General features: G+C 41.7%; 1 long non-coding RNA gene across 1 annotated transcript in view; it reads right to left on the bottom strand.

The window, feature by feature from the left end:
• Nucleotides 1–7,423: 7,423 nt before the first annotated feature.
• Nucleotides 7,424–23,717, bottom strand: part of LOC129524878 (uncharacterized) — a 38,970-nt gene continuing 22,676 nt past the window's right edge. Inside the window, exon 4 of the long non-coding RNA XR_008668824.2 lies at nucleotides 7,424–7,758. This is a non-coding gene — a long non-coding RNA (uncharacterized lncRNA). The remainder of the gene's footprint in view (nucleotides 7,759–23,717) is intronic.

The following is a 23,717-nucleotide window of genomic DNA, read 5'->3' as shown; positions in this document are numbered from 1 at the left end:
CTGAAGGCAACCATATCCGCCTACATAGAAAAAGAATGTTTTTGTTTCATTGTACTTGTTTATTGTTATTCTTTACTATTGGAAAGTGATTCAATATTTCCATTTATGGCAATAGTGTAGTTTCACTTTAAACATATTTGTTTAATAAAAATGAGCTGATGTGATAAAATAGAAAATAAATAGCATGGCTAGTGTGCAGACAGGCCCAGAAGAGTAGAAGCAGTTGGTCAAAGACTGGAATGTGGGAAACACTATTCTGGAGGGATGACTTTCCAGGGCAGTAGGCTGGACTTAGGGTAGATGCCAAGAAATTTCTTTCCTCTAGTCAGCTGCCAGTCAGTTAACAAAGAAAACAATAAGAATCTCCTCTTTTCTACCAATGACACCTGTTAAACCCTAAACCCTGCGAAGGTACACATTTAAGATGAAATGAGCCTGAGAGAAAGTGGTAAGGTGAAACAAAGAGGGCATTCGATTAGCAGGGGGAGAAGTGGGCCTGCATCAGATCAGTAACAAACTGTGTGACCTGGGTGAATTTTCTACCAACTCAGAGCCTCTACCACCATCTATAAACTAACTTGGGGAAATACAGTCTACCTCCCACGGTTCTTGTGATTATTAAATCATATCATGGGGAAAATATTACCTGACTTATCTTGTTAGCTGTTGGGAAGATCAAGCATTCATTCCACAAATTTATAAACCTACCATGTACTAGACAGTCAAAGGACAACCTCAGCTTTTGCCCTGTGAAGCTCAGTCAAGTAGGAAATTTCACTAAGAGCAGCAAGAGAAACAAAACCACGCAACTGCCACTTACTGAGGATTTGCCAGTGGCCAGGTATTGAACCAAGTGTCCTATATGTGTAAGCCCATTTCATCCTAACAATAGTTCTGCAAAGAAATTTACATATGTATCACCACCCCCATTTTACAGATGAGAATCCTGAGATTTAGAGGGATAAAGAACTTACATAAAGTTATTCAAGTGGCGAATGGCAGAGCCAGGACTCAAACACATCTGTTTTCTTTTTAAAACAGAGATCATTAGGCCAGGCATGCTGGCTCACACTTGTAATTCCAGCACATTGGGAGACCAGGATGGGAAGATTGCTTGAAGCTAGGAGTCGAGACCAGCCTGAGCAACATAGCAAGACCCTGTATCTACAAAAATAAAAATAAGAATATCCAGGCACAGTGGTGCATGCCTGTAGCCCCAACTACTCAGGAGCCTGAGGTGAGAGGATCACATGAGCCCAGTTCTAGTCTGTAGAGAACTATGATTGCACCACTGCACTCTAGCCTGGGTGACAAAGCCAGGCCTTTTCTCCCCACCCCCACCCCCCCTAAAAAAAAGAAGTTATCCAGACAAATAGAGGTGGGATAGGTTGGAGCTGCACTTAGAGAACCAGCCCTGCATCCACCAAAGCACTTTGTAGATTATGAAGCATTAAGGAGGGAAGACTTGTTGATATTCACTATTCCTACTGCTTTATTTTTAGAGTCAAATTTTCCCCATGTGGCATTTGAAGTTCTCCAAAGCTCCCATGCAAGTGTATGAGGTATTTCCAGTGTTAGGGCAATGTTCTTCAGTGCTTCCCAAGCTTTCATGGATATGGGAATCATACCAGGAAGGAATCTTGTTAAAAGGCAGCATCTAAGTCAGTAGTTCTAGAGAAGGGCCTGAGATTCTGCATTTTTTGATAAGCTTCCATGGTCTATGCTGCTGGTCCACAGACTACAGTTTGAATAGCAAGGGATTAAAGGCTTGCTTCAGAGCCTATGGGGTGATCTTTTCTACCCCTTCCAACACATAGTGCCCTACTCAGCTCCGAATCAAGGTGCGGCCTGCACAGCAGCGGGGACAGCCTCCCTGCCATGGTGGGAAATGTGCAGGAGCAAGTAGGACTTTTCAGTCCAGCACAGCAGCTTCAGCACAGAAAGGAAGAGGAAGGTTCACAATCCCCATCAGTTATCAGCCAGCGGGAAGCTAGTGAAGCTAGTGAGAGGAGCTTTTACTGTTTTCCAGTCACTGCAATAGCCCTTCTGGGCACTCAAGGGCACAACGAAGTGGTGGTTATTAAGGCTAATAAAAAAGCATGTAAAATGTGCAGTTAAATAACATTAACCCAGGGGTTGGTAGCTCATTTGGGGATGGGCTGTCTCTGCCCCTTGGTAGTGGCCTTTTTGTTTATTTAGTTGTTTCTCTGTCTCTAGCTATCCTGGCACTGGGCAGGTACACAGAAAGCAGATAAGGGGCATCAGGCCCTTCCTTGGGGTCATCTCATTTTAAGAACAATAGCTGTGTTTAGAACCAGAAAGACCTGAGTGTAAAATGCAGCAGTGTAACTGTTGGCCAATAACCTAAGCTTACCAATCTATATGTGCCTCAGTTTGTCAGTCTATAAAATGAGGATAAGAATAGTACCTGCCTCATAAGGAGTGTTGTAAGGATTATAGAGATGATGTGCACAAAACGCTACCACTATTAATGTAACTCTTCCAAAGTGCTGGTCATTGTATATTATCTCATTTAATCATGAGGTTCTGAATGTGTATGTAACTTATTCAAAGACCCAGGAAGAGTGTGATTTGAATTAGATCTGTCTGGAATCTAAAACGATAGGTAGTTTACTTTCTACTTGACTTCACTCTCTCAGCACCTATCTGTGCCATGAATGCCTCATAGAGCTTACGTACACATTGGCACTTCATGGACATTTGCCTATTTGACTTGGTCTAAGTCCTAACCCAATATACACACTGAGAATCACCTGGAGGGCTGCTCTGGACATTGACATGAGGCACACACTGGGGGCTGCTAAGAAACCATGTAATATTGGCAAAACAAGGCTTGTTGACAGGCATCACAGAAAAGCAGCAGGGGATGGCATCAGATAGTGCAGACCTTGTCTCAACTGGAAAACGTGGCCATGATATCATTCCTCTGGGCTCAGAGAGGATATAGGAGTATCAATAGCTACCTTGTCTTCGTTTCAGAGCTGGCTGTAAGGATCGAGTGAGATCACTTATATGAAAGTGTCAGACATTGCAGGTAAGGCTTTCTCATCATTGTTATTATAATCAGAATGACAGGTAGAAAAGTCCCAAGAGAACTCTAAAGCCATTCTGCTTTGGAGAAAATATTACATTGAAAGAGACAGAAGATGAGAAAGACCCAGAGCTGTGGAAAGGCTTATTATCTTCTATGGAAATATAAAAGTAACTGATTCCCAGTCTTAAGGCCACTGTGGAAAATAATAATGTGGCTAAAATTCATGGCCTGGTGGGCAGATGAATGTGGATTCATCTAATAAAAAGATGTAAAAGTGATTTAAATAAGCTATTTGGCAATATTTAAACTTTACCTGTGAAACTGACCCAGTTTTCTGGGCCACATGTGTAGCCTAGCAGCAAGGGGACAAGAGTCCCATTAAATAAATACAGAAAACCTGTCAAAGGATCTGTTAAAACTAGGAAGACTCTATCAGGAGCCTATTCAAAGCTCTGAATTGAATTTTACAGCTCAAGAGGTGAAGGAGATCAGTCCATGGTTTACAACAGAGGACAGCACAATTAGTGAGTGTTTTTTCAAGCTAACTGAGCAAGTCCCTCCAGAGATACACATGACATCTGGACAACTGTTCCCAGCTAGGAGGGGAGGATGAGACCAAACCAGCATTGACCTTCCAGTACACCCGTATGTGCACTGGTCACCAACTTTCTAGAATGAGGCTGCAATGATTGTAATTGGCCCCTTCCCTTGGGAGGCATCTCTAGCAGAGTTACAAAGCAGTGTCTTTTCAGGAGCTCACTGAGTAAGCCACAGACTTTCCCGGTCATTCATTTTTCAACTCACACTTACGGATCAGAGTAAGCAGATCTGAATCCTCCTCATCACTCTGTTTTCCAAGTGGAGCTCTCACTGGAATTAAAGAAGCTGTAATTAAAGTACCTTGTTTGGGAATGCTGCAATTAGTCACCAATTCAACATGCTATCAAATGTAATTCAAATATAAACACCCAGGCTGCAGGTGCCAATCCCCTGATGAGTTCTGGGAGACAGTGAGCCCTGCCTGCCTTCTTCATATGAACCTGTCGCCCCTGGGTGACTCACCTGGTGAGGTAGATACTGGCTCTGACCTGATCTATGGGAGTAAGCCCCAAGGCAGCCTGTCTTCCCAATTATTTCTAAGCTTTGGGAGTTGGACTCCATAAGGAAAATGGCTGTGCTTTTGTCAGGAGTAGCCCGAGGTGGCCTTCCAGGGGCAGCGTGACTCAGCGGGTTTGGAGCACAGGCCCACAACCCCACATATTATGTAACCACACCACATGAGGTACATTAACCACTCACGTAAGCTCGTGCTTGGCTCAGAGCCACTATTGTCTGTAAAAGGCATAACTACCCTGCTCATGCTGTACATACAGCTTGCTACCAGAGAGAGAATAAAGTCATGTCAAAACTGCCTCAAGTGTTTTTCCAGCTATCTGCCACTTGCCTACCCACTCCCCTCAAACCTCAACTTGGGCTGGAACCTGATATTTAGCATGACAGACTTCCAAGGAGTTGATTTTGTCTCATTGCCACATAGAGAAGCTTAGGGTAAAGACAGCTTCTTCAATCTATATTTCAAAGGGAATAATGTGGCTTCATGATTAAACATAAGCTTTGAGGCTATATTTTCATTATTTCAGTCGCTAAAAATGCTGGGGCACTGAAATCTCAAGTGGCTTGGTTGCAGCGTTGCCTCCCAGTCTGGCATCTGGCTTCAGCCCCTTCTGATCTGTTCTCCATGCATATCTTTTTAAAAATACAAATCAGATCAGGTTACAGTCCTGGTCAAAGCCCTCCACTAGCCCTCACTCCACTTGGAATCAAGTCCAGGCCCTTTGCTTTGGCCTCATTGCCCCAATGCCCTGCTCCTGCACATCCACCCTCTCACTGTGGAGCCCCAGGGCCTTTGAATTCGCTGTTGACTCTGCCAAAAAACTTCCTCCATAGATCTTAGCGTGGGTGGAAGCTTCTCGATTCTCGACTCTCCAGAGAAGCCTTTCCTGACTTAACATACCCAGCCTCTTCCCAGGCATTCCTTATCACACCAGTCTTTTAAATTTTCTATCCCATCAATGTCTGATAGTTTCTTGTTTAATTCTTCAGTCTTTGTACTTTCGCTGAGAATGCAAACTCCTTAAAAGGGATTCTTTGTCTTTGTCCCCCACTTCCTGAAGCAGAGGCTGGCACATAATAGAAAATATATTGGTGGGGTGAACGAAGCAATCTTCACAACAATTATTTATAAAATAAGGATGAACCTGCCTGAGCAGGGTAAGGTGAGTTGTGTGGCATGGCTGGTATGGAGCAGAGCCTCAATTCAAACCTGTCTTTACTACTCTAAAGTAGATGCTTTTTCCACCCTCACTGTCTTCTGTTTTGTTTCTTTCCCTTCCTCTGTTCCCAGCAGCTAATACAATGTTGTCTGAACATTTCATCTTTACGTTAAATGCTGGCGCATGACCTCAAGTCTCTGCCTCTTCTATCTGAACTGACTCATGGCTCACACTTTAAATGTCTGCATTCCAGCCTCCACTGCTTTTCTGAATCACTAGGAAACACTTATTCAAAGTAGACCCAGCCAACATATTTTACCTTTTATCAAGAGGTGCTCATCAAGTATCCTACATTTCTGTCCATTGTGCCTGCAGAAAAGCAGCATCCATCACTCTGCAGATCAGAACATGGAGGGGAAGTGTTTCTCCTTGAGGAAGATTCAACCAAGATTGCTATCTTGGGGCTGGTGGGCCAAGCTTTCTGGAATGGAGGCAACACAACAGCTTCAAAATCCCAGACTGAGGCTTGGGGGCAGAACAGGAAAGAGGGTGAGGTGAGTTAGTGTGGGCACCTGGTGCCAGTTGCAGAGAGCTCATAAAGCAGGAGGCAGGGTTGGGGGAGGGGGGAACATCCACACCTGTACTCACCTTTTTAAAGAAAAAATGAGCAATATTGAACTGGGAGTCCAAGCACTTCCCTTTGAACACTTGTCTATTATATGCTTGCTGCAGAGCCTCGGGCAAGCCCCCTAATTTCCCTGACTCTCAGAATCCTCATCTCCTGTGGATCAAGGTCAGCACCCCATCCTTGCTTACCTCAGGGCTTCCATGAAGACCATTCCAGATGATCAGTGGGAATGGAATCTGTGCAAGATATTATCGTGATTCTTACATTAATAGATGCCACATTTTGCAATCAAATCCACAGTATAAAGATGTGGCAGGGAGAGTCAAGATAGGTAAAAATAAGCATACTTTTATAATTTTAAATTATATATTTTTTAATTATAAAAATAAGGAGTTGGCTTCCCATCTCACCACCTATGCCTTTTCATTACTCAGCTACCAGCCCCAACACTCTGTGCTAAGGGCCTTGGGCCCCCATGTTCTGCCCCATCCATTCTGCAAACTTCTCTCAAACTCTTCACTAGACCCAAATTTGGCCAAGAACAATACTGCTGCTGGCAGGAGGAGCTCTCCTTGGGCTCCTGAAGTCAGAACCTGTGGTCCCTGAAAGAAAAAAAATCCAGCCCTGGCCCCCTTCCAATGTAAAAACATTAAAAGAAGTCACATTAAGAAACAAGGTTTACCCTGAGACATATGCCCAGTCCAGGGCACTGTCCTCCATAACTGAAAAGCAAATCCATCATGTAAGACCAAGGATGAGCCTCTGAAAGCAAATGGAAAAGCGCTTGTGGGGGTGACAAATTCCATCACCATAGGAGGTGGGCTAATGATGTACATAATCCAGCCTCATATCTGCATCATGTTCTCGGCCCCATATGTCCTAAAGTCATTTGGTTGAGAAAAGGAAGGGGATTGCATTATTCATGGGTATAAGACTATTCATAGTACTATTCCTGCCACTGACTAAAATATTTACACCTCCATGGGGAGGTCTGAGCAGCTAGCCTTCTGGCACACCCACGTGAGTTTGTCAAGCCATTTGAAGAATTGGCATCCTCAAGGGAGACAATACCATATTCAGGGAAGATATTCAGCATCTCTACAAAGGGGTCACCCAGCTGAGAGCTGGTGAAGCACATTGTGTCCAGTTCAACATACCTTTTTTGAGCCCCTGCTAGATGTGGGCTATATGCCAAGAGTAAGCTCTTGCAGATTTAAGGGCAAGTCATAGTTCTGTTGCTTATTGCCATGGGATAATATATGACTTAATCTTTCCAAGTCTGAGTTTCTTCATCTGCTAAATGAGGATAACAGCAAAGCCTATGTTACCCAGAAAAAAGAAAAACAAAAAAACAAAAAACTGGAGTTCACTCACCTGGCAAGTAACAAAAGACTCTCCACGAGAACACAGGTTTTCATCAATCATCAGTAAGAGTTTTATTACTTGGTGCAAGTGAGAACCCTGGGAGTATTTTCCAAAGCAGCGTTTCCCTGAGGGAAAATGGCAGGAGGGTTTAATGGAGTGATGGATAGGAGAGAGGGCACATCGTTGCACGTAGAGAAGGGGTCCCAGTGATGCAGAGGCAGTGAGTCATTCTGCCACCACATAGGTTGTATGTTATGGTAGTGAAGCTGTGGCTCCTCCTGGAGTGGAAACTTCAGCATGGTCATGAAGAATGTTCACTTGGGCTCATCTATAAATTGCCAGGGTCTGTCAGGAGCTGGTTCCAACTAACAAGGTGACCGCATTCCACATGGAGTTTGGGGAAAAACAGGCTGTAGGGCAGGAGGCTGTAAAACAGGCTGATTGTTCAAGTTGATTAAATTCCTATAATCGTTGGAGACCCTCCTTGTCTGCTTATACCTCATTCATCAAACTTAGATAGTGTTCCAATAAAAATGCATATAAAAGTGATTGTAAGTAAAAAGTGCTATTCAAATGTTATCATCAGGGAGGACAGGAAGTGTATATAGAGAGGGGAGAGTACAGTGTCTTCCTCAGCTGGCTGAAATAGCAGTACATCTCAAGATACTTCCTTGATTTCAGTAAAATGGAATGCTTCCAATGGTGGACTTACATGACAGGCAACAGTGGTTAGAGCACAAACTTTGGAGCCAGACTGACTGGCTACTTCACCACTTACTGGGTGACCTTGGATAAGTTACTTACCGTGTCTGTGCCTCAGTTTTTCTATCTGCCAAATGGGGAGAATAGCAGAATCTATCTCACAGGACTATTGTGAAGATTAAATACATTAACATATGTTAAGTACCTAGAAAAATGCCTGACCCAAGCAAACACTATGCAAATGCTTAGTATCTGTTTTTATCACATAGACCTTCAAAAAGCACATTGTTCCCTGCCTGAAAGCGTCTTAGAACAGAAGCCTTCCCTGACCACCGTATTTTATGTTGCCCTGACCCATTACCCACTACTTGGGTTATCAGGTAAAATATGGGATGCTCAGTTAAATTTGAATTTCACGTAAACAAGGAATTACTTTTCAGCACAAGTATATCTCATGCAGTATTTGGGACATACACTAAAAAGGAAATAATTCCTTGTTTATTTGAAATTCAAACTTAACTGGGTATCTGGGATTTTTATTTGCTAAATAGGGCAACTCTACCACCCTATTATCCTGTCAATAATTTCAGGCCACAAAAAGTGCTATAAAACTGGCATTTTATTATTTATTTATTTGTAGAGACAGGGTTATGCCATGTTGTCCAGACTGGTCTCAAACTCCTGAACTCAAGTGATCCACCCACCTCAGCCTCCCAAAGTGTGGCAGGCCAGGTCTCACTAATGTAGGCCTTCGTAACAACTGTTTCAGCACTGACTGAGTGGTTAAGATAAATATTAAAAGCTGATAGAGTCAGTGCCCTCATACAAAGGCTGGAATGTAACAAAAGCCCGCCAAAAGTTTTGCCTAGGCCTTTCTTGGGCCTTGAAGCATGACAAGATAAAGAAGGAATTCTTAATAGGACCAGCTTAGGATTAAACAAGTTTTACTGGGGGTCTGAAGAAACTCACCAGGCCTCCGCAAACAAGTTTAGTGGGGATCTGAAGGAACTCCCCAAACCTCCATGATTTAGCAGGGACAAAAGATAAGGCTAATCACCCTAGCACCGGGACCCACTTAGATTAAGTAAATTTACTGAGGCTCCAGAGGAAGGTCTTCAGGACTCAGATCTTATAGATTAAAAGAAGTTAATCACTTACATCTTTAGATGAATGAACACTGACACGTAGACATATAGCTTAGAAGGTATATAAGTCCTGCAAAACTTCGTAATTTTGAGCTGGTTGGGTGATATTTTCCAAGCCTTCTCTCTGTAACCAGTTTCAGAAATAAAAACTCCTTCCTTTCCCAGTTCATCTGCATCTTGCTACTGGGCCATGATAATAAGCAGCTCCACCCTCCATTTGGTCTGGGAACAAAAGTGCTAGGATTAAAGGTGTGAGTTACTGCACCTGGCAAAACTGCCATTTTAAATTTATCGGAAAGTCCTCCTCATTAGAATGTAAGCACCATGAGAGCAGGAATCTTGTCTATCTTATCTCTAGCTATTTTCCCAGAGCCCAGCAGACTACCTGGCCCATGAGAGGAGCTCAACATAAAGGTGTTTTTATAAAGACTGCAGAAGTTGACTGAAGCAGAGCAAAAGAGAGGCCCTTGGCTGCCTTCTCTAACTTCTTGCTCTTCTGGTCTCTCTCTCAAATGCTATTTTCAGGTATTGTTCTAGTCCACATACCCAGGTCTGAGACACTTCCTGTTTGCAGTCTGAAGGACCCCAACCCTTCTCAGAGCTTGGCCTTCATTCCCAGAGTGGCAGCCTTGGCATGGGGTTATGAAATGTGCCATAGTTTTCCCTTTGAACTGTGAACAATCAATTCTCTGCATTCCAATTCTGTCGCAATCCTGGGCTCCTCCACAGACCACAAGAAATGGACTTGCCTTATGCTAATGGCATTTCATTTATCATTATGGAGTCGAATGAGGAGAGACCATTAAGCTGAGCGTGATGTTTTATTAGTGTGTTTTTCTGAGGTCTGTGACTCTGCATAACAGAATGAATAAAAATGACCTAAATTTTACTTTATGAGACATTTTCAGGCTGCACTAGCTCAGCTGCCCAAGCCTTTGGTAAAAGGCGTGAGGCTTCAAGTCTTACCTTTTAAAGCATTAGTACAGGTATGGCTTTTGCTCAATTTAATTTGATGTTTTACATTTGGTACAGCTCCAGTTTCCCATAAAATGAAGATCTCTCGATTCTTCGTGATTTTTAGTTTAAAACAAGGTAGACTTTAGGGGCTTATGAACCAGAATGCCTACCCTGTGCCTGAAATTGGCAACACTTGCCACAGTTTTAAAAACCATGTTTCCAGGTGTGGCTGAAATTGTTCACAGTCCTTTCTGATTTGGAGTGTCCATATTTGCTTTGTCTGATGTACTGCATTTAAAAAGAAATGGCTCTTTGCTTTGGAATTGAGTTTTAAATTGAATGGGTGGTTACTGAAGCAGCACTGTTACATGAAAACACCGGCTTTGGGACTGGTCGTGGGGTGGGCGGGCAGTGAGAGGAGAACGCGCTGTCTTTCCTCCTAGATTCGTTACAAGGACTTAATTATCTATGTAACAGTTAGCTGCTTTGCTCCTATAAAATAATTTTTACAAGAAGCAAATAAAAAAGAGGGAAAATAAAATAAATGGGCTTCCCCAAGTGCAGATGGATGATTTTTGCAAGTCTCTTCAAAGAGGACAGCTGATAACGAACTGTGTCCCAAGCCTCCTCTCGCTGGAAACAGGAGGGAATTCTGTGGCTTACACGCAACCATATGTTGAGGATGTGAATATTGCTTCACACATTCTAGCAGTTTCAAAATGCATGAGGGCTTTTTTCCCTTTAAGAATCAATAACTCATCAAGAAAAAAGAAAGCTATATGCACAAAAATGTTAATTAACAACATTATCAATACTAGCAAGAAGAAATTACAAGCAAGCTCTATGTGCAACATTCTGGAAATTAAGTAAATTATGGTGCATGGATGATGATGAAGATAATGCATTCAATGAAATGATAATTAGAAAGATTTTGTAGGTTCATAGAAAATATTTAAGCTAAAGTGCCAAATGAGAGAAAAATGACCAAATTATATGTGCATTGTGATTGCAACTATATCAGTATAACTATGTAGATGGGCACAGGCTGGAAGAGGAAAATAAAAAATGATAATACATAATAGTTGTATAGAATTGGTTGGATTAATTGTAATTAATCACTATTTTTAAAAATTATTTTTGAAAGGGTAAAAACATTTTTTAAATAATGGCTTGAAAACAAATGGCAGAAATGTGCATTTAAACATTTAACATGCAGTTTAAATGTTTGAATCTAGAGACTAGGCATCATCAGTTCATCCTGGAGCTTGTTAATAAGGTAATATTCTACTTATAGAAGTGCTTAAATTCTCCAAATACTTACTTAGAAGGATGAAATTCAAACTATCTAGGGAGATGCTTCCAAAAAGAAAACAAAGTCATTTAATTTTAGGATGACGTCTCAAATATACCTGTGGTAAGCTCCTGGTCTTACTGATGGAGGCCCAGAAGGATCAGAGACTTGGTCAGGCGCTAGGACTAGAATGGAGCAGTCCTGATGCAGGACAGACCTAGTGTGTAAGTCACCGAGGGTGACTGGAAAGGTGGATGACCACGAGGCTCCCTCCCTGGGTTTCTACAGCCCACTGAAAAGCCCAGCAAGGGCCAGAGCTCAGTCCTGCTCAGCCCTCAGTCAGCACAAGACACAAAGTGCACAACTGGGCTCAGCGGTCCAGCTTTGGAAGGATAGGGCTGGACAATGTTCTGTTGCCCTTCCTATGTTTGCAAATGGTCTTTTCCCTGCCTAAGGCTCTACTGGTCCTTGACCCACAGCTGAATCCTTGGAGTCAGCACACTCTGCTCTGTTCCTAGAACGCTTTCCTTCTTTTGCTTTAACAAAGCGCTGTCCTCACGTGGACCACTGGCGGAACAGACAGGGACTTCTCTTGGGTCAGCCATGCTTTGCTCTCAGGGAGTTCTCACTCCAGTCCTGCTGGCCATACTGCATTTTCCACAGGCAAAACCCAAAGAACAGAGTAGTCTTGATTCAAGGTGCTGTGCTTTGCTCCCTTGCAGGACAGCTGACACCTGGCTCTGAGTCACGGCCTAGAACCTCCAGGGCTTAGAAGGTGCAGGTCCTCACTTGCCTTTCTGCCCAGCTCTGGAGTACAGATGTCCTTTCTGGCCAGGTGCGGTGGCTCATGCCTGTAATCCTAACAATTTAGGAAGCCAAGGTGGGAGGATTGCTTGAGCCCAAGACTAGCCGAGGCAACATAGTTTTTTAGTGAGACCCTGTCTCTACAAAAATGTTTTAACACATTAATGAGACATGGTTGTGCACACCTGTAGTTCTAGCTACTTAGGAGGCTGAGGTGGAATGATCGTGTGAGCCCATAAGTTTGAGATTGCAGTAAGCTATGATCTCACCACTGCACTCCAGCCTGGGAAACAGAGCAAGACTCTGTGTCTCTAAAAAAAAAAAAAAAAAAAAAAAAAAAGAAAAAAATTTCATTTCCATGCCTTGTCCTTTGTGGTCCTTGGCCTTTGGAACACGATGAAACACTCTCAGATGGAAGCTCAGGTTAACTGAATGCTTTTCATTACAGCTAAAACAGGAGGAGGCAACACTATAACTTATCTGCTCTGTTACTTGGTCAAGTTACTTAACCTCTAAACCTCAGTGTTCATATTTGTAAAAAAAAAAAAAAAAAAAAAGGGATCATAACAGTAGCCACCTCACTAGATTCCTGTGAACATTTGATGAGAGAGAATACATTAAACATGCAGGGCAGTGCCTGGCCCATAGGAAACATATGCTGTGATTTGCTATTATTTTTTATCCTAATTTTCTTCTCTGTAAAACAGGAGTTTTAACACGTTCTTCACTGCCACTATAATGGTGGTCACCATCTCTAGATGGTGAGGAAACACCATCTTCCTGTCTCTAGAAGTCAACAACCTCACACCCTAGAGGTTACTCTCCCAAACATTAGCATCAGATGAGCTGCAGTCCTGAATCTGCCTACCCAAGCGTGGAGCACTGTGGTGATGCAAGGACTTGCTGTCACGGTGTGGTGGCCCCTTTCCCCATGACATGAGCGCTAGAGTCTTTGTCCCGAGGGCAATGGGCACCAGGCAGCTCTTGGCAGCCTCATTACACCTGTGCAAGAGGACCATCATCATCACCTCAGAGACGTGGAGACAGAGGTTAATGTACAATGTGTTTGTCACTTACCTGGGACCACCAGGCTAATTAGTGGCAGAACTTGGTTTAAAACTAGGCTTGCTCAACTCTAAAACTTATATTCTTAACCAGAATTTTGTAACTGCTTTTTGCTCTCAGTCAAAAAAATCAATTCAACCATACATTACATAAAAGAACATGTCAATATCAACTATACTAAATGTCTACTGAATTCAGGATATGTAACACAATTTTTTTTAATGTGCGAGGATTTGTTTTTTGTTTTGTCTTATTTGTACTTGCTTCTGATTGACGTCTTTCCTCTTTAATAGAGCATGAGTGCATGTGGCTGTGGCTGGGCAGAGGTGGGATAAGGTGGAAGGTATGTTCCAGATCACAGAAGGCCCAGTTGTTTAGACTTTTTGTGACTAATGATTGATGTAGACTCTTTAATCAAGATTTCAGGCTGGATGCAGTGGCTCACACCTGTAATCCCAGCTCTTTGCAAGGCCAAGGCAGGAGGATAGTTTGAGGCTAGGAGTTCAAGACCAGCCTGTACAATATAATGAGACCCTGTCTCTACAAAAAAATAAAATAAAAATTATTAAAAACAAAGCAGGGGCGAGGATGAGAGGCTGTTGTGGCTATGTATCTCCTGAGAGGAAGGGTTTGGTATTAAAGAATCCTCTAAGCCTGTTTGATCCAGTTATCTTGCCCTATTGGGTCAGAGACCACCTTGATCTTAAACTTGACTTCCCTTAGGCCTACTACAAGTGAATTGTATCATCTAAGTTGCATTCAGATCCTGTCAATCATGGGTATTCTGGTTTAAACCACTTATTAACGTAAATTTTAAGAATTGGAAAAGAGGAAAATAACATAAGCTTGCATTAGCAGGAGAAAACAATAATAATTTCATCTGCATGTGGGAGTTGTGTCTCAGATTCAATGAACTCTGGAATGAGATGGAAAATATTATAAATATGACTCTGAAAATTGAATAATCAGTTTTACACATGGTTCCAACTGTAATGGATGGAAAGACATAAATAGAATAAAAGGAATATTTGCTCTTAAACTTTTCTGAGACTGTCACTCTAAGAGTGAGCTTATCTCTCCAAACAGTTGCTAATTGAACTGTGAAATAAGGGACACAACTTATAAATTTGAAGTTTCAAATTTTAAGTCAAATTAAACAAAATCCAGACACTTTTAAATTTATAGGATTAATCTCCTGTCTTTCCTGCAATAACAAGTAAATTGAATCTGCACAATCATGTTCAGTGTACGATTTTCAACTGTGTAATTATTGTTTAAAGATACATGTCTTCAATTTCTTCTGTTCCCTTTTGAAACTCAAATCCATTTCAAATCTTTTGTTAATCAGCAATTTAGTTATCAGAGAATGGTTTCTTACTGTTAGTAATTAATTCTTATATTTACGGAAAAGAAATAATGAAATACAATCTCATCCAAAAAGAACATTCTAAAACATTCCACTGAGTGCAAACACATGACCCTGCAGTGTCACAGTTTCTTCTAGTGACACTACAAAAACTTCCTGAGCTATTTTACAAGGAACTGAAAAGAAAGTCTGATTCCTCTGAATGATTTGTCCCTTTTAGACATGACAGTTGAGGTAATATTAAGCAACTCAATAGCAATTGTGAAAGTCAATATACAGTATTACAACTTTATTACTTGATATTTTGCATTAGATCTTGACAGTACGACATGCATTTTCTTCTTAGGCAGCAAATACCTGCAGGACAAGGGTGCTTTCTGCACATTTGATATAGTTATAGATGTAGCAGTTTACTAAAGTAGAAAATGAATATTAGCTAATTAGCCATCAAATATGGAGGGGGCACCTCCTGACCATGTGACAGGTACTCTGTCAAGAACTGCAGAAAATGCAAATCTGAATGAGATCAGGCCCATTCTCATTAGTGTTCAGCCTGGTCAGAGAAATAAGAGAATAAAGATTCTGATAAGCAAAGAGAGGGCAGGGGAATTCCAGTGATGGGCAATAGGGTGGCAGGGCAGACATGGGGGCAGGACATAGGCTTGGGGGGGAGGAAATGCAAAGCATGTTTAGGATAAAGGAAGAATATATAGCATAATAATGATCATTATCATAATATTTATTATATGCCAAGCACAATGCTAAATGTTTTACTTGCAATATGTCATGTAGGTGGCCACCTCATCCCAGTTTGCCTGGAGCTTTTCTGTTTTACCACTGAAAGCTGTTTCAGTAGCTCAGAATGCCTCTCAGTCCTGGACGAACGGGGATGGTTGGTCACCCCACATGCACTCCTTGCAAAATGACCTTATGAGATCTATTCTGTAATACTATCACCCTTATCTTAAAGAAGAGGGGATGGAAGGTCAGAGCGTCAAAGAACTTATCCAAGATTGCATGGTTGCTAACACGTGGGAGCTGAGAGTGAAAGAGAGAGCTCTTACCTACTAGTATCAGAGATGAATCCTGATTCTAGAGTGTCTGCAAGGCAGAGTCCCAGTTAGCAAGATTTTTTTTTTAAAGAAAGTTGGTACAAAATCATACTGCAATAAAAATTCAAGGATTTCTCCTGTGGACATTGGGGAGTTATTGAAGATTTCTGAATAGAAGGACAATGTGGAAGCTTTCCTAATTTAGGATTGATGGCACCAATGCGGTTAGCACAAACCAATGGTTTCTCCAATCATTCTTCCTGTCTCTAGAAGTCTACAACCTCACACCCTAGAGATTACTCTCCCAAACCATTAGCAAACTAGAGAAAGCATTCTGAAGGTCAAAGAAATGTGCTCCTATTCCCAATCCATTTCAAGATTTTTTTCTCTATTCATGTTAGTACTTTTCCTATGTTTCTGTCTATAGCAGAAACTAGAAATACTTGAAAGGTTATAAACAGCTTTGCTTAAGCATACTTCTTTTACAGTCTATCATGCCTCAAATCTCATTTCCTTCAGGAAATAACATGTAGAAGAGGTGCTGGTTCTAGACTTCCCTCTAAGAGACGGGAGCAGAAGCAGAGCAAATCACTGTTGAATGGCACGATTTAGACTGTGTTTGTGTGCGCGCATCTTTTGTCATCTTACCAACTTCCTGTTTGTCTGCTTATTTCCTTTTACCACTTTTTATTTTGAGCTGTTATGTGGTTTATTTAGTGGTGGGGAGAATAAGGATCCACACAGCCTATCTGTTAAGTGGTATGCCATTTGAGGTCACCATAATTCCATAGTCTAGCGCAAGATGGCCAAGTGAAGTCTCTTGAGAGTGAAGGTGGTAATTTTCATGAAGTACCTTTCCCTGTCTGATTCAAGGGGACACATAATGCAGAAACCCGAAGCAGTGAGTCTTTGTGCTGAGAACATTAATTTAATTCCAATCTATAATGCTCCTGCTGAGTCACAAGGCCCATATATTCCCAATCTCCTGGTTGTTTCAAATTGAAATCATTCCCTTTGCAAAAACAAACCATCCTTCTCCATGAGGTCCCATTACATGGCCAGAACTCCTTTCTGGGAGATTATTTGATGACAAATTATATCAAGAAATTAAACAGAAACCCCATTAGTAATGTTGACAATATTCCACAGACACATGAAATATTTAATGAAAATCTAGAGCTAGGGTGTTGAATTTGCACAGAAAGAACCCATGTAAGATGGATTTTCTCTGAATGCAAATGCAAATTTTCTTTTCTAAAGACCTTTGCAAGTACGCAAGAGCTGTCTGCTTTTAGTCACAGGGAAACATCCATTTAGTAATCTCCTACCTCCATTGATTCCACCCATAATGAGATATCCAGAGGTATAGTAGAAGTCCAGAAACATTCAAAATATGGAAGCAGAAAGATGAAACCAGCTCAAATGGCTAGTACCATCTGCTAAGGAGTCAGACATATGAATGGCCAAAAGAACCCTTAGTCTTTAAAGGATGAGTGGAGCTGGTCAAATTAAAAATGGGTTTCTGCTAGATCCTAGTATAAGCAGCTGAAAGAATTAGTAAAAATAGGAACAGTTCATGCTTCTGCTTGGGGCACATCTCACCCTCTATCTTTAAGTCAGTTGGACCCTTCCATACAGGTAAACAGAACAATACAGCATAGTGGTATTGTTGTTTACCACTGTGTATTAAAATCATCTATGGACTTTAAAAATGTCCTGATTATAGCAGACCAATTAAATCAACATCGGGTTATGGGAGAACACAGATATCTATATATCTCTTAAGTGCCTGCATTCAGGGTCCTGTTGGGATATAGAAACCAGAAACAGAGAATTTAATTAGTCTTACCAGTTATTGAGGAATGCAGAAAGCAGCTACTACCTCTAATGCTGAGAGAAATGAAGGAAGAAGTTAGGGCTATCGAAACTTAGCAGCTGGAAGGAAGAGCCCTGCAGAACTGAGACCATGGCCTCTGGGGTGTGCTGCCAACTGTTACTGGTGTCTGAGCCCAGGGGAGGAACCCCCTGGAGCTGGATGGGACCTGACTTCTGAGAAGAAGGCACTGGCTGGCTAGTGCTTATATTTCAGAAACAACTGCTTCTGGGATTGTGGTAAACCTGCAAATTAAAATCAACTGCTGCTACTGGGACCAAAGATTGAAGAACCACTGCTAAGGTGACAGTAAAAACAAAGAAAGCAAACAGAATGAGAAAAATCCCTTCTCCCTATTCCATCCTTTCAGTCTCTTCTAGAACCCGCTAATGGCAGAGCTGGTAAAGAAGAAATGCTGTTGGCAGAATCCCAGCCCGGGCATTACAGAGCAGAACATAGGAGGTAGGTCTAAAGGAAGAAACAAGCATTTAATAACGAGCATTAGTCCCCCAGGTGATTATGTTGTGTAGGCAGGGTTGAGAACCACTGGCTATGGAAAGCTACAATTCAGGACTCTTCTCAGGTATTTCTGGTTGTTTATGCTTTGTCCAAGTCCCCCAGACTTGGTTCAGTTTTCCCATTATCGGCCTGCTCTTTCAAGCTCTGTATTTGCTTTTGGTCTCTTGACTTTTGGGTTCCCACAGTTATGGCTTACATCTGGCCCATGGGCTCCTCAGCTTTAAAGAATTTACTCTCATTGGCCCCACAGGACCCAAGCCTAGGCAATTAGAGTAGAGGGTTTGGACTTTGATGTCCATGGAGTTTGTTTTGGCTCATAATTCCAAGGACCATATTTCCCTGGGACCGCCCAGCTCTGGTGGTCACTTACAAATCTGTGCTGATGACCAGCCCCAACAGCTGTCTGCTGCCCTTGGCTTTGCTGAGAACCCAAATAGGAAAAATCTATTATCCTGTGAGGTGTGGCTAAAATGAAAACATCAGCTTTCATGCCTCTGTTTTTGTTCTTTGGAGAGCCTGACTTGGTTATGTTCTTAGCTGTAGACTTCATCACTTAAAACACCCAACCAGTTAGATCAGAAGAGAAATAAAGCTAATCCTTTTTATCTGGAAGATCTCCCACATATAATGAGATACTCTAAATCCTCATTCAGATCACTTCAATGGATATCGGTAGGCTCTAATGTTCATTTAACAAATATATATTGAGCTCCTCCTAGGATCTGGGCAATGTCCCAGGCACTAGAGGAACAGCAATGCACAAAGCAAAGTAATTGCTCTCATGGAGGTCATATTCTACTTAAGGAAAGAGACAATAATAAATAAGCAAACCTATAATATACCAGATGTAGTTGGGTAGTTCAAGATAATAAATTCCCATGAAGTTGTCAAGCTGTTAGCTAGGATAATAGTCTCATCTGAAGTCTCATCTGGGGCTGGAGGATCTGCTCCCAAGTTAACTCATGTGGATCACAAGGCTTTGTTTCTAAACCATGTGGACCTCTCCAGAGAGCTCCTCATGACTTGGCAGCTGGGTTCCCCTAGAGTGAGTGATCCAGCTGAAAGTGATCAAGATGGGAGCCACAGTATTATTTCTAACCTAAGCTTGGAAGTGACATACCATTGCTTCTGTCATATTCTATTGGTCACAACGGATCAAATGTGAAAGGGGACAACATGGCAGCATAAATACCAGGGTTTGGGGATCACTGGGGCTGTCTCAGCTGCCCTACATGGTAATAAGTGCTATGGAGGAAACAAAACAGGGTGAAGAGATAGGGAGGGCAGAGGTTTGGGGTGACTATTGCTTTTGATACAGATGGTCACAGAGGACTTCACTCAGGCACAAAACAGAGGCCTGAAGAAAGTGAGGGAGTAGCTTCAAGGCTTTCCTTTTAAAGGATTCCACCTAGGGGTTAGCTTTTGTGGGAAACCATCCCTCAGCTCCACTAAGAACCCATCACTCATCAGCCTCACTAAGAACCCCTACTATGCTCTCCCAGAGCATCTACACTTAACTCTCTGAAAGCTGTCATCACACTGCCACATCTTCTTTCTTCCTTCAACGTTAGAGGGTGAGTTCTTCAGTGTCATGGAAAATGTTTGATTCATCTTTGTATCCTCAGTAAAAGGTCAGTAATTTTAGATGAGTGAATGAAATAATTAACTTACCTTCTCTGCAGTCTTTTTTAGGAACTTAGAACAAATTACTGTTTAACAATTTGTTAAATTAAGTATTAGTTTTGTCTAAAGCAAAAACTGTAGATATAGATTTATATGGCCACTTTAAACACATAAATCTACTCTTCTGCCCTGTCAGTGGCATTGCCTACAGATACTGTTAGTTTATGAAGTACCAAATGGAACAAAAATATGTGGCAACTTATTGAACGAAAATGTTTTGTGAGAAAAATATTTTTGTTCCCATGCAGCAACGTTTCTATTAAATTGTTTCTAAATATGTAAAAAGAAAAAAAATACTCAGAGTGGCAACAGAATACCCTGAGGAGTCTAAAAAGCACGAAAACAGCAATATTATTTTGATAATGAAGAACAGATATGAATGATATTATTTCTTCATACTCTATTTTGGGAGGAGCTGATTTTTTTAAATATATGTCCCTTGCACAACAAATCAAATGCTGTGACTCCCCCACAGCCCTAAGACAGAGGCAACAATTTACACAAAAGGACAGTTGGCCATACAGAAATATGTCTCCCATGTGTTTGGGAATTAACTCATCAGTCAAAGCATCAGCTATCTCTCTCCTTGTGACTCCAGAAACATTTAATATAGTATTACTCCCAAAATTCACCCTGAGTACTTAAAGTACCAAAGCCATGGAAACTGTAATGTGCATACCAATCACCTGGGTATTCGTTCAATGCAAGTTTTGGTTCAGAATCTGGGGTAGGGCCTAAAAGTCAGCATTTCTAACAAATTTCTGGGAGATTTGTGAGAGCTGGTCCTCATATTACATATTGAGTAGGAAGGTATTTAAATAGCATTCAGAGTCCAAAATCTGCCTGCCTACATTTATAGGTGACTTGAAATTTCTTTCTTCTTTTTATTTAATCAGCCTAATGAGGAAACCTATAATAATCAAGAAACAAATTTATCATATTAATTTGAAAAGTTGTTAAATCATTTATTCTTCCACAAGACAATGTAGATTTCAGATTTGAAAATCAGCATGTTCAGCCATACATTTTTATTTGAACAAGTGCAGTTGCTAAGAAATCTACAATGTAGATTCCAAACTTAATCAAATCTTACTTCTTACCACCACATCTAATGTGCTGTGTTTCAAGCATTTCCAAATTGAAAGTGAGCAAAACAAAGTCATTAAAACTAAAATTTAGAAGTTATATTAATCATCCTGTATAAAATTCCAAGTGGACACCTTCCTCCTGCACTCCAGTTACACAGGAGGAACAGAGGAATTTCACCCATGATTTATTTTATTACATTTTCTTTAATGTTACATTGACCTATTTCTCAAAGGAGGGCACAGACTCTGCAGGGTTATTTACTCTTTGGCTTTTGTATATGCAACTTGTCTTATTGAGATAGGCAAATATAGAATCATATTGATGAGGTTGTTGGCTTTCATTATTTCAAAAACCTAGCAAAGTACAAAAATCTATCAGAATTAATCAACTTATTACATCTGAAGCAGCTTGTTACATCTAGCTTGTTACATCAAAAGCGGTTGACCCTCATGCCTCACCCCCTACCCCAACCTCAGACTCCAGCTCCACTCTCAGAACTCTCACCCAGATCTAATTGGGAAGGTTGCACTGGTGCCCAAAAGATCTTTGAGACCCATTTCCTGGGTCTCTGCAGCAGCAGAACCCAGCATGGCGTTCTCCCATCAGCCAGCAAGCTGCAGGCTGTGAATCATTTCAGCCCCCAACTCGACAGCTCTCAAAGCACCTGTCTTTCACAGAAAATAACTCACACAGTGAATTTGGATATTTTTGGATATTTTTAAAATGTCTATATTTGGTGGGTTTGGAGTAATCTCAGATTTACCACCTCAATTCAGTTGTGGGTCTTACTGATACACCAAACATCCTGACTTCTAAATATCTGAAGAGGCATAACAATGGAAACCCAACTAATTCCTTTCTTTGGTCAGTGACAGAGCCTATATACTCGTTCTCCTCCTCCACCTGCTTTTGGTTGCTTTTAACAAATTTTTAAAAATTTTCCTTGGATAATGTAAACTAGAATTCCAACCAAATTGTGCCTAGCACAAAGGAAGTACTTAATACACTGATTAAATAGGTAAATGAATGAAGGATTACTCCAGTAAAGATTTTCAACCCAGCCACTTCAAAGGAGAGACGTGGCCATAACAATAAGTAGCATATACATGTGACTAGTTACCATTTCACAAAGTTTTTGCCTATATCAGCTCAACCAGTCTTCACTACAGCTCTGTGAGTGTGAGAAAACAAGCACTTCTCACTGATGAAGATGCTGAGACTCAGAGATTAAATGGTTGGTCAAGGTTTCATAGCCAGTAAATGGGACAGCCATGGTTTGCACTTGGGTCTTTTAACTCCAAATGCCATACCTTTCACACTGTACCCTTTTGCCTCAAGTAAGCCTAGGAGACAGAGTTTTGATCCTAGAATTGATGGGACAGATCTGAATACATTTCCAGTATTCCACAATTCTGAGTCTTAAGACTTTTTCTTAGCCCAAACATCCCAACTTTAAAACTAGAAAATATAAAATCAAAATCTAATCTAGGGGGACAGTCCCTGCCACAGTGAGAGTTTTCTGGGGATATCACAATGTATTAGTCCATTTTCACACTGCTTGTAAAGACATACCCAAGACTGGGCAGTTTACAAAAGAGGTTTATTGGACTTACAGTTCCACATGGTTGGGCAGGCCTCACAATCATGGCAGAAGGTGAAAGGCAAGAATAAGCAAGTCACATCTTACATGGATAGCAGCAGGAAAAGAGAGAGCTTGTGCAGGGAAACTCCCATTTTTAAAACCATCAGATCTTGTGAGACTCATTCACTATCATGAGAACAGCACAGGAAAGACCCACCTCCATAATTCAATCACCTCTCACCGAGTCCCTCCTACAACATGTGGGAGTTGGGGGAGTTAAAATTGAAGATGAGATTTGGGGGGGGGACACAGCCAAACCATATCATTCCACCCCTGGCCCTCCTAAATATCATGTCCTCACATTTCAAAACCAATCATGCCTTCCCAACAGTCCCCCCAAAGTCCTATTTCAGAATTAACTCAAAAGTCCGTAGTCCAACACCTCATCTGAGACAATACAAGTCCCTTCCACCTATAAGTCTTTAAAATCAAAAGCAAGTTAGTTACTTCCTAGATACAATAGGGGTAGAGGTATTGGGTAAATATAGCAGTTCCAAATGGGAGAAATTGGCCAAAACAAAAAGGCAACAGGCCCCATACAAGTCTGAAATCCAGCAAGGCAGTCAAATCTCAAAGCTCTAAAATGATTTCATTTGACTCCATGTCTCACATCCAGGTCATGCCAATGCAAGACTTGGATTCCCATGCTGTTGGGTGGCTCTGCCCCTGTGGCTTTTAATATTTTCATGGGCTGGTGTTGAGTGTCTGAGGCTTTTCCAGGTACACAGTGGAAGCTATCAGTGGATCTACCATTCTGGGGCCTGGAAGATGGTGGCCCTTTTCTCACAGCTCCACTAGGCAGTGCTCCAGTAGGGACTCCGTGTGGGGGCTCCTGCCCCACGTTTCCCTTCTACACTGCCGTAGCAGAGGTTCTCCATGAGAGCCCTTCCCCTGCAGCAAACTTCTGCCTGGACATCCAGGTGTTTTCATACATCCTCTGAAATCTAGGCAGAGGTTCCCAAACCTCAGTTTTTTGTTTCTCTACACCTGCAGGCTCAACACTACATGGAAGATGCCAAGGCTTGAGGCTTGCACCCTCTGAAACCATGGCCTGAGCTGTACCTTGGCCCTTTCCAGTCATGGCTAGAGTGGCTAGGACACAGGGCACCAACTATGGGGACCACAAGCATGGGGACCCTGGGCCTAGCCCATGAAACCATTTTTTTCTCCTATGCCTCCGGGCTTGTGATGGGAGGGGCTGCCTTGAA

This window comes from Gorilla gorilla, chromosome 8 (genome assembly GCF_029281585.2).
Source record: "Gorilla gorilla gorilla isolate KB3781 chromosome 8, NHGRI_mGorGor1-v2.1_pri, whole genome shotgun sequence".
NCBI classification, from domain to species: Eukaryota; Metazoa; Chordata; class Mammalia; order Primates; family Hominidae; genus Gorilla; species Gorilla gorilla.
This window is presented reverse-complemented; position numbering and strand designations above follow the sequence as displayed.